This window comes from Procambarus clarkii, chromosome 79 (genome assembly GCF_040958095.1).
Source record: "Procambarus clarkii isolate CNS0578487 chromosome 79, FALCON_Pclarkii_2.0, whole genome shotgun sequence".
Lineage (NCBI taxonomy): Eukaryota > Metazoa > Arthropoda > Malacostraca > Decapoda > Cambaridae > Procambarus > Procambarus clarkii.
The window spans coordinates 2160021-2172262 of record NC_091228.1 but is presented as its reverse complement, the minus strand read 5'-3'; the positions used below and the strand labels follow the sequence as shown (position 1 = coordinate 2172262).

General features: G+C 46.1%; 1 protein-coding gene across 7 annotated transcripts in view; it reads left to right on the top strand.

The window, feature by feature from the left end:
• Nucleotides 1-12242, top strand: part of Cen (cerebellar degeneration-related protein 2-like) — a 621507-nt gene that overhangs the window by 179639 nt on the left and 429626 nt on the right. For 2 of the 7 annotated variants that reach the window (XM_069314438.1, XM_069314433.1), the window contains exon 1: nucleotides 5434-5557. The exons of 1 other annotated variant lie outside the window; for it this stretch is intronic. The gene's annotated coding sequence lies outside the window, so the exon portion shown is untranslated. Of the gene's footprint in view, nucleotides 1-5365; nucleotides 5385-5433; nucleotides 5680-12242 lie in introns of those variants that run through there. 4 more of the 7 variants (XM_069314437.1, XM_069314431.1, XM_069314434.1 and 1 more) reach the window with 3 other exon arrangements.

The window sequence follows — 12242 nt, the reverse complement described above, 5'->3', positions numbered from 1 at the left end:
ACGAGTCAGTGTGAGGGGTGAGGTCTCAGATTGGCGAGACGTTACAAGTGGAGTCCCGCAGGGGTCAGTCCTTGGACCTATACTGTTTCTGGTATATGTAAATGATCTCCCAGAGGGTATACATTCGTTCCTCTCAATGTTTGCCGACGATGCAAAAATTATGAGGAGGATTGAAACAGAGGATGATAGTAGGAGGCTACAAGATGACCTAGATAGACTTGAGTGAATGGTCCAACAAATGGCTGTTGAAGTTCAACCCGAGTAAATGTAAAGTAATGAAACTAGGCAGTGGAAACAGGAGGCCAGACACAGGATACAGAATAGGAGATGAAGTACTTAATGAAACAGACAGAGAGAAAGATCTAGGAGTTGATATCACACCAAACCTGTCTCCTTAAGCCCACATAAAGAGAATAACATCTGCGGCATATGCGAGGCTGGCTAACATCAGAACGGCGTTCATGAACCTGTGTAAGGAATCATTCAGAATCTTGTACACCACATATGTAAGACCAATCCTGGAGTATGCGGCCCCAGCATGGAACCCGTACCTTGTCAAGCACAAGACGAAGCTGGAAAAATTCCAAAGGTATGCCACTAGACTAGTCCCAGAACTAAGAGGCATGAGTTACGAGGAAAGGCTGCGGGAAATGCACCTTACGACACTGGAAGACAGAAGAGTAAGGGGGGAACATGATCACAACCTACAAAATCCTCAGGGGAATCGACCGGGTACACAAGGATGAACTATTCAACACTGGAGGGACGCGAACAAGGGGACACAGGTGGAAGCTGAGTACCCAAATGAGCCACAGAGACGTTAGAAAGAACTTTTTCAGTGTCAGAGTAGTTAGTAAATGGAATGCACTAGGAAGTGATGTGGTGGAGGCTGACTCCATACACAGTTTCAAATGTAGATATGATAGAGCCCAGTAGGCTCAGGAATCTGTACACCTGTTGATTGACGGTTGAGAGGCGGGACCAAAGAGCCAGAGCTCAAACCCCGCAAGCACAATTAGGTGAGTACACACACAGAGGTGCCCGTGGCCGAGCGGACAGCACGCTGGACACGTGATCCTGTGGTCCCGGGTTTGATCCCAGGCGCCGGCGAGAAACGATGAGCAGAGTTTCTTTCACCCTATGCCCCTGTTACCTAGCAGTAAATAGGTACCTGGGAGTTAGTCGACTGTCACGGGCTGCTTCCTGGTGTGTGTGTGTGTCCCAGAACTAAGAGGCATGTGTTACGAGGAAAGGCTGCGTGAAATGCACCTCACGACACTGGAAGACAGAAGAGTATGAGGAGACATGATCACTACCTACAAAATTCTCAGAGGTTTTTACAGGTAGATAAGGATAAAAATTTTAACACGGGTGGTACACGAACAAGGGGACACAGGTAAAGACTGACTACGCAAATGAGCCACAGGGACGTTAGAAAGAACTTTTTCAGTGTCAGAGTAGTTAACAGATGGAATGCATTAGGGGGTGATGTGGTGGAGGCTGACTCCATACACAGTTTCAAGTGTAGATATGATAGAGCACAATAGGCTCAGGAACCTGTACACCAGTTGATTGATAGTTGAGAGGCGGGACCAAAGAGCCAGAGCTCAACCCCCGCAAGCACAACTAGGTGAGTACAATTAGGTGAGTACATACACTGCTAGGTGAGTACACTGTACTCACCTACAGGTACTCACCTGTACAATGTACTAGGCTAGTACACACAAGCATCGTATTAGCCTGTCATAACTCAAAATTTGTTTTCCCATACCTTGCGATGATTCCGGGGCTTAGCGTCCCCGCGGCCCGGTCCTCAACCAAGCCTCCTCGTTGCTGGTCTGGTCAACCAGGCTGTTGGACGCGGCTGCTCGCAGCCTGACTTCTACCAATATCAACAACTCTCCTTCACTGTCGTTTCCCCCCCCCCCTAGTAGTCAGGGCATTCGGGACGCACCCGAATGGTTCAGAGTTCACTTTCTGGGGCAGAACAGAAGCGTTTGGACCATATTTCATTTCACCTGATGCGTCTGTTCACCTAGCATTAAATATATACCCGGGAGTTCGACAACTGTTTTGGGTTAAATCCCCGGGAAGGTTAATATGGTTGACCCAGTCTACGGGCTCACCATAGCCGGTGCTACTTGGAACTTAATGCTCCAGCCCGGGAAACACAAACCGAAACTGTCTCTATTTTCCGCTTGTTACAACTTGTAATAAAGTTGTTACAGCTTGACTTAACGTGTTTATGACGTATTAGAACGTTGTTACAACTTGTAATAAAGTTGTTACAGCTTGGCTTAACGTGTTTATGACGTATTAGAACGTTGTTACAACTTGTAATAAAGTTGTTACAGCTTGGCTTAACGTGTTTATGACGTATTAGAACGTTGTTACAACTTGCTATATTGGTTGTTATAACTGGCTAGGTGGTGTTAAAACTTGTTCGGACGTTGTACCAACGTCGTAGTTTCGGTGTGTGTTTGGGGGGAGGTAACGAATCTTAAACAACAACAACAACAGTTGCCCCAGGCCCTAGCCAAGGGAGACCTCTATAAACTTATCTTCTTTATCTTCTTTATCATAGGCTTCTTTATCAAAGTTGTAAGATAGCTATAGGAATTTGGGGATTCAGTTCCTGAACCTATTGTGTGATTCTGTAACATTTTTCATTACCGTTCACAGGCCCAACCACTTGGGCTGGACAGTAGAGCGACGGTCTCGCTTCATGCAGGTCGGCGTTCAATCCCCGATCGTCCACAAGTAGTTGGGTACCATTTCTTTCCCTCCGTCCCATCCCAAATCCTTATCCTAACCCCTTCCCAGTGTTATATAGTCGTATCCCGCCAAACACATACCGAAGCTACGACGTTGGTACAACGTTCGAACAAGTTGTAACACCTCCTAACCGGTTATAACAACCAATATAGCAAGTTGTAACAATGTTCTAATACGTCATAAACACGTTAAGCCAAGATGTAACAACTTTATTACAAGTTGTAACAAGCGGAAAATACAGATAGTTTCGGTTTGTGCTTCCAGGGATAATGACTTGGCGTTTTCTCCTGATAGTTCCATTTCCATTGACAGGATGGGGTATGGGGTGAATAATAAATGAGCCCAACTCCCTGATTGTGGCATTTAGTGTTGGGCTTGAGGTCAGGGAACCTCTGGAGCCTATAGTTACGACTACAGACCCACCGTGGGTTACCCACACTGTCTAAGGTCTCATGACCACCCGGCCCTTGAGGACCACCAGCATGACTACAATAAGGGGCCCACTACAATAAGGGGCCCACTACAATAAGGGGCCCTCGTAGTACAGTAGGGTCCGTTCTCGACTCATAATCGATAATTCCGGATTCGAAGCCCGGGCGGGACTCCCAGATACGGTCGAGCGCATTTCCTATCACCTAGCAGTAAGTAGGTACTCAGGAGTTACTCAGTACTCACTGAGTAGCACTCAAGCATCCTGTAGGGGGGGGGGCTGTAATTCAACCTAATGTCCTGCCCGAAACGCTGCGCGTACTAGTGGCTTTTCAAGATTGTAATTACTATACTATGTATCCTCACAATCCCAATGTACCTTCTTGTATATATATATATATATATATATATATATATATATATATATATATATATATATGTCGTACCTAATAGCCAGAACGCGCTTCTCAGCCTACTATTCAAGGCCCGATTTGCCTAATAAGCCAAGTTTTCATGAATTAATGTTTTTTCGTCTACCTAACCTACCTAACCTAACCTAACCTAGCTTTTTTTGGCTACCTAACCTAACCTTACCTATAAATATAGGTTAGGTTAGGTTAGGTAGGGTTGGTTAGGTTCGGTCATATATCTACGTTAATTTTAACTCCAATAAAAAAAAATTGACCTCATACATAGAGAAAAGGGTTGCTTTATCATTTCATAAGAAAAAAATTATAGTAAATATATTAATTCAGGAAAACTTGGCTTATTAGGGAAATCGGGCCTTGAATAGTAGGCATAGAAGTGAGTTCTGGCTACTAGGTACGACATATATATATATATATATATATATATATATATATATATATATATATATATATATATATATAATATATGTATATATATATAAATAAATAAATTATGGACGGGCTCGATATAAGCCTAACGTGTATGAATACACTGTGGCTACCTGTCCCCCGACACAATGACTTATTATTATTAAAAGGCGTCATTAGCTTGGTTGTACTTGGCTTATCGGGAACCAGGAACACAACAGATGGAACAAAATCATAATTTGATCATATTTATGTATAGAAAATCTGTAAATAATAATATACAAGCGAGATTTTTGTTCTTGTTTTCATATAATAAAAATGAAATCGAGGTATTTTCTTCTTGAGGTTATCATGAGATGATTTCGGGGCTTAGCGTCCCTGCGGCCCGGTCCTCGACCAGGCTCTTTTTTGTTACCCCCAGGAAGCAGCCCGTAGCAGCTGTCTAACTCCCAGGTACCTGTTTACTGCTAGGTGAACAGACGCACCAGGGTGAAAGAAACTGTCCATTTGTTTCCACCATAGCCGGGGATCGATCTCCGGTCCACAGGACTATGAGTCCCGAGCGCTGTCCACTCAGCTGTCAGGCCCCCCTGACAGGTACAGTTAACTCTAATTTAATAACAACTCTTTTTTTTTTTTTTTAATTGTTCAGAGATAGGGTGTCATTCTCCCGTTATTTCGTGCCCGGTGCCCTCTGGGTATTAATACCCCGGTTAATAACACCAGCTCTGGATTGTTAAGGCCGCCACAAAAGCGTACGACTGGTTAATCGACTAGTTAATCTCAGATTAGGCAAAATTGTAATTAATTTGGTCAAGAAAGATATTAATAATCAATAATAACTGACCAGCCAGCAAAATATACAGCCTGTCATAATTATAAATAATAATAAATATATAAATTTTTATTCGGAAAATGTACGTACATAGTCAGTCGACTTACAAACATAAAGTTGGATTTATTGATAAGAGTTAGTACATACAATACCTAAAGCCAGTAATACGCATAGCGTTTCGGGCACTAAACTCCCTTTAGTCCTACATTATTGTTCAGGACTAGAGTATACACAGTGTATATATACACCACTCAGTGTATATAGTGGAGAGGGAGAGGGAGGAGAGTGTGTTGTTTAGTGAGAGAAAACGCCTGGAGTAATGCAGCATGACTGAGTAGCGAGGGTTGGCAAGGACGCTAACTCCTATTGTTATATACCGACAAGTCTCTCTAGTCACTCCAGAGTGCCACCAACCACACTATGGGGTTATCACGCCCCGTGCCACCTTTCAACACATACGAACTTGAACCCCTATGTTATTTTGTGCATGTGGTAGTGGAGATATAGAGGTTAATACGTGAGGTTACTGCCAGGAGGCGGGGACGATGCAGGGCTGTTTGTATCATCAGCTGTGGGGCCAGTGCGAGTCTGACAGTGAACGAGGGAGGACGTTCGGCTCGCGCGCTCTGCCTTCCCTCCCTTGAGGGTTTTTTTTTCCCCCCTTTCCTCAATATTTCCTACGGTGTGTTTTACGTCACATGAGAAATGTGTCCTTGTGGTTATTAAGATGGTGAATCTACTCCATTATGGGTAGTTGAGAAGTGGTGGAGTGTCTTATACTGTCACGTGGAACTGACAGCAAAGGTTAGTGATTGTGGTCCATATTGGAGTATTCCGTCGTGCGCACTGGAAGACCTGCCGCATGGAATGCGTCAGAGACCAAGTGCGTGCGGGGCATGAGTCGTGCAGCTGAGGCACTGGGCACTAGGCACTCCTGAGGGGCCAGGAGTGCCGGCGGGGGCCTCTGGAAGCTGTGGTGGCACCCGCGGGGAAACACAAGGGTGGCCCCCAGGCTCCGCAATCAATACTGCCACAGCCTTGGCCGCCGCTGCTGCTACTGTCTCGCACCCTGCTGGTGGTGGCCCTGTGGTGGCCACACCTGCCAGGTGGTGGCCCTGTGGTGGCCACACCTGCCAGGTGGTGGCCCTGTGGTGGCCACACCTGCTAGGTGGTGGCCCTGGTGGTGGCCACACCTGCCAGGTGGTGGCCCTGTGGTGGCCACACCTGCCAGGTGGTGGCCCTGGTGGTGGCCACACCTGCCAGGTGGTGGCCCTGTGGTGGCCACACCTGCCAGGTGGTGGCCCTGGAGGTGGCCACACCTGCCAGGTGGTTTCCCTGGAGGTGGCCAAACCTGCCAGGTGGTTTCCCTGGAGGTGGCCACACCTGCCAAGTGGTTTCCCTGGAGGTGGCCAAACCTGCCAAGTGGTTTCCCTGGAGGTGGCCACACCTGCCAAGTGGTTTCCCTGGAGGTGGCCACACCTGCCAAGTGGTTTCCCTGGAGGTGGCCACACCTGCCAAGTGGTTTCCCTGGAGGTGGCCACACCTGCCAAGTGGTTTCCCTGGAGGTGGCCACACCTGCCGGGTGGTGTCCCTGGTGGTGGCCACACCTGCCGGGTGGTGTCCCTGGTGGTGGCCACACCTGCCGGGTGGAGTCCCTGGCGGTGGCCACACCTGCCGGGTGGTGTCCCTGGCGGTGGCCACACCTGCCGGGTGGTGTCCCTGGTGGTGGCCACACCTGCCGGGTGGTGTCCCTGGTGGTGGCCACACCTGCCGGGTGGTGTCCCTGGTGGTGGCCACACCTGCCGGGTGGTGTCCCTGGTGGTGGCCACACCTGCCGGGTGGTGTCCCTGGTGGTGGCCACACCTGCCGGGTGGTGTCCCTGGTGGTGGCCACACCTGCCGGGTGGTGTCCCTGGTGGTGGCCACACCTGCCGGGTGGTGTCCCTGGTGGTGGCCACACCTGCCGGGTGGTGTCCCTGGTGGTGGCCACACCTGCCGGGTGGTGTCCCTGGTGCTGGTCACACCTGCCTGGTGGTGGCCACACCTGCTGGTGGTGGCCACACCTGCCTGGTGGTGGCCACACCTGCCAGGTGGTGTCCCTGGAGGTGGCCACACCTGCCAAGTGGTTTCCCTGGAGGTGGCCACACCTGCCAAGTGGTTTCCCTGGAGGTGGCCACACCTGCCAAGTGGTTTCCCTGGAGGTGGCCACACCTGCCTAGTGGTGTCCCTGGTGGTGGCCACACCTGCCTAGTGGTGTCCCTGGTGGTGGCCACACCTGCCAGGTGGTGTCCCTGGAGGTGGCCACACCTGCCAGGTGGTGTCCCTGGAGGTGGCCACACCTGCCACCAAGTGGTGTCCCTGGTGGTGGCCACACCTGCCTAGTGGTGTCCCTGGAGGTGGCCACACCTGCCAAGTGGTGTCTCTGGTGGTGGCCACACCTGCCTAGTGGTGTCCCTGGTGGTGGCCACACTTTAGCTCCTGGCCTCCTATCAAGGCTGCTAACACCTAACCAGTGGCCTCCTGGTTAGGGGTTGCTTGAAGCACCAACATTATCGTAACTACTAATTAACTAAGCAAAATGATCCAAAACAAAATATCACAGCTTAGTTGTAATAAAATACGATCTTTCACATTGATAAAACTGTTTTGTTGGTTTAAACGGCAAAGAGCAATAGTGATGCTTTGGCAGCCTAGTACATTGAATTTTAAGTCAATATTGACAGTTGAGCCATGTTTAAAATTAATATTTTCGGTGTAGATTCTCTATGTAGAGTTAAAAACTCATAGTACTTGCAGCAGTTTTTGGTCAAACGTTCAAAAATGGACGGTTGTATAAAACGTAGTTTTCTACTTTTGTAATAGTCCAAATGGCATATTCCAAAAAGTGGAACGTGACTATTCAACCTAACTCGTATTAGGCCAAATAAGGAAGCCTAGGCCTGATTTTTTTTTTGGGGGGGGGGGGTTAAGTAAAGAGGAGGGAGAGGCATAGGTGAAGGGAAGTATAGAAGTGGGAAATACAGTGAGAGGTATGAAAGCAGGCGGGCTGTCCGCCTTGCTGACTCCCTAGGCCTGAGCTGCGCCATCTGAGGTCTAACTAATATGTACTTGTGCCATATTTTGGCCTTGGACGGTTAAATTGTGGCGTCATTATATCTGTGCCGTCTACGAAATTTAGTACAAAAGTGACTCTTTTTGTAATGACAGTTCATTACTGTACGCTTTACTAATACCGAGTGACATTTGACCAAAAAATTAGTACCAAAAATGACAGTACTTACCCGTAATTATTGTCGTAAATACTGTCAGTTTTGGATGACAGGTTGACAGGTTTCTTGAGATTATCTTGAGATGATTTCGGGGCTTTTTAGTGTCCCCGCGGCCCGGTCCTCGACCAGGCCTCCACCCCCAGGAAGCAGCCCGTGACAGCTGACTAACACCCAGGTACCTATTTTACTGCTAGGTAACAGGGGCATAGGGTGAAAGAAACTCTGCCCATTGTTTCTCGCCGGCGCCTGGGATCGAACCCAGGACCACAGGATCACAAGTCCAGCGTGCTGTCCACTCGGCCGACCGGCAGCCCAGGGTTAACGTAATCAGGAATATCGTCTTTGGGCCGTGGTGCTCAAGGGGTGAATAACCTCACCCATGTAATAATTAATCATTAATGAGGCAGGGTTCTGTGAGCGTCGCTACAAGATGGTAGTATTTTGCGATATTTTTTAAGTTTAAATCAAATAAAAATTCCAATGTCATTCGACTTTGGGTAAAGTGTTGAAATAGTTGAAGTTGATATGGAAATATTCCCATGGATGTTGAAAGGGTCACTGGTCTGTCGTGTATATATAAATATACAGTAATGTGTGTACAGTTTTTATATAGATTCAAATGTAACAATGTTTCCGTGTATTATTGAGTCAGTATACAAGGAAAAACTTGTAAATGTGGCGCATCACTTGCTTTATTTAACAAATGTTTTGCTGTGTGTTTAAATATTCCTCCTAAATTAAACCAACATTGTACATCTCTATATGTCGCTCAACTCTCTCTCTTCATGCGCCTTGTCGTTCAGAAATTGAAATTGAAATAAGTGGAGCCGGTCGGCCGAGCGGACAGCACGCTGGATTTGTGATCCTGTGGTCCTGGGTTCGATCCCAGGCGCCGGCGAGAAACAATGGGCAGAGTTTCTTTCACCCTATGCCCCTGTTACTTAGCAGTAAAATAGGTACCTGGGTGTTAGTCAGCTGTCACGGGCTGCTTCCTGGGGGTGGAGGCCTGGTCGAGGACCGGGCCGCTGGGACACTAAAAAAATCCGAAATCATCTCAAGATAATCTCACGATAAGTGTATTGAGGTAAAATACACACAAAGGGATGAGGTAGCTCAAGCTTTTCTCACCCCGTTCAGTACATCGTGTTAATACATACATAGACACACATCTCAAGCAATAAACATATTACCAAACATTCTGAGAGATAAACATATACATTTCCTCCTTTACACAAGTAACTTGTCGTTCAGAGCCTCGTTGACGTATAGCCTAAGAAAATGTCAATTTAAAATACATTATCGAAACACACACACTATCATCCAGTGCTTTAATAAAGATTGTTATTTTTAAGTTCGTTGATTTGGAATGTAGGATTGTCATGACTTGCTTTCAAGTGGGGTATTTTGTCAGCCTAAATGTAAATATTTAACTTTATATTTCGTGAGTAAATTATGACTTGATAGCCTAACGCTGTTGAAGTGTGAGAACGACAGTTTCCTAACGAAATTATTTTAATTGTTCTCGTGTGAAGGTAATCTGTGTGATTGTTGAGAACAGAACAATCGAACAGCGAATAGGCTTTTGAATACGATTAAGTATATTGTTATAAGAAACTTTGGTGTTGTTATTCTGAGACAATCGAAGCTTAACGTACACATTTGCTAGAGGAATGTGAGCTTGTTGGCAAGGTCGTCAGTAACATCGATAAATTTTATTGAATTAAAATAAAATTAGTCTTCCCGGCATCAGGAGTCTCTGCGATTAGTAAAGAGCATATAAATTACATTCTATGGTGTTGAAACTGAGGTAATGTAATTAGGATAAAACATATTGATGAAAGACATAGCCTAAGCAGAAACTATAACATTAAAATATAGGTTTGAGTTGACCAGACCACACACTAGAAATTGAAGGAACGACGACGTTTCGGTCCGTCCTGGACCATTCTCAAGTCGAGAATGGTCCAGGACGGACCGAAACGTCGTCGTTCCTTCAATTTCTAGTGTGTGGTCTGGTCAACATACTTCAGCCACGTTATTGTGACTCATCGCCTGCATAGGTTTGAGTAAAATCAATTGGGTGTAAATAGGTCTTAGTTAGCATGGGCAAATAGGCCTACCATTATGTAATTGATGCTAAAAATCTTTTGCAAATAATATTCCGCTAAGATTTGTAAGTTTTTTGTTCCTTCAAGATAAAAGGGAGCATTACTTACCATCATGGGGGAATTATTTAGGATCATCCTGTAATCCATACCACGAATCACCGACTTAACCTGACCTTGATGTCATGTGACCAGCCATTTTGATGTTATCTTGAGATGATTTCGAGGCTTAGTGTCCCCGGGGCCCGGTCCTCGACCAGGCCTCCTTTTTAATACACATCCTCAGGAAGCAGCCCGTGGCAGCTGTCTAACTCCCAGGTACCTATATACTACTAGGTGAATAGGTGCATCAGGGTAAAAGAAACCGCTCATTTGTTTCCGCTTCCCCGGGGTTGACTAGCTGTCGGTGCCTGGTCCAACCCGTCCTCATATTAGAGCGTCGCATTTTGACCCATAACCCCCCCCCCCCTGGCCAAAAATAGTCGTACTAGAAAATGGTGGTGGCTCGTGAAATTAACATTAATGTGCCGTTTTCTGTTTTGGGTCCTCTGGTAGGTTAGGATAAGGGCACTTTAGTACGACACCTTCTTGACGTTGGAAAAGCTTAGGAAGACGGGCTGGGGTTACTGCTACAGGTGATCACTGAACACTGTCGGATGGTGCGTCTCGCGACGTTCCAGGAAACTGTTGTGAGCGCCAATGTTCCTTGTGTTTGATGAATGTTTCCGGTGTATCGCTGAGCAGTCTACCCAGCCACATCATCTTGTAGCTTCCTCCGGCAGCATCCCAAGGAATCCCAAGCTTCTTATCTCAAAGTCTGGGTCTGGCTTCACTTCACCATTTGAACCCCTAGAAATTCACATGTCATATTGGGTTCCAGTTTCTGGGCCCCGCTTATAGTAACAATTGTTCGAAGGTTGACCAGACCACACACTAGAAGGTGAAGGGACGACGACGTTTCGGTCCGTCCTGGACCATTCTCAAGTCGATTGCTCGAAGATTTTGTAAACGTTTTCAGTGACCCATTCATCATCTGTTATTGATCAAATAAACTCTGTTCCAAAGATGGCGGACTCTGGGGAACCCCCAAGGTAACCCAACTGAGGAGATTGACTTTTTTGTTGAGGGGGAGGGAGGGGTGTTGTGAGCATTGACCACAAAATACCTTGTTTTTTTTATTAACATATTTAGCTACATCTGCATGTCTGCAGCTACTCTAGAATATATCAAGGGTTAAGTGTTGTGCATTAAGAAATAGTCATGTCATGCTACGAAATCCCTATCTCACCAATCCGTCCTCTTAAAGATGTCGTCGCTTTTCGCTGGTATGCGCGCTATGGCCAAAAGTGGACGTAAATTGAAATGAAATCGACTCACAAAAGAGACGTACTGTCCCGTTTTCTGTTTGAGTCGTCCGGCTTACTCGAATAAGTCAGGAGAGGAAACTTTCAAATAACATTTTTTATATAAATTTGAAACTTTATGAGAATTTCATGTCCACCTAACCTATCAGAGAACCCTTAACTTACTGTTCTTGAAAAAAAAATCACATTTATTTTCATTTTTTTTTTTCATTTTCAAATTACGTCTACTTTCGGCCATACTGGTAAACGGCCAAAAGCGACGTTATTTTTAAGAGGACAGGTTGGATGTGACAGTATAGTCAGTCTACTGGAGCATGTGGTCACTAGCCTGTTAGTAGTAACTTAGGGTGTAGTATGTGGATACCCTCTAGAACACCAGGGAGCAGTTATCAGGGGAAAGCACCAAGCCATTACCACTATATAGAACTGGGAACGGGTCAGGATAAGGATTTGGGATGAGACGGAGGGAAGGAATGGGTGAATAAAGTTTGTATTATTATTATTATTTACCACAGACGTGGCCAGACATTTACAATGCTAACCAACATATATATACATTTTCTTCTGTCCTCTGTGGACAAGGTTAGAGATCTGTTCAACAAATCATTGAAATATATATTTAACAATCAA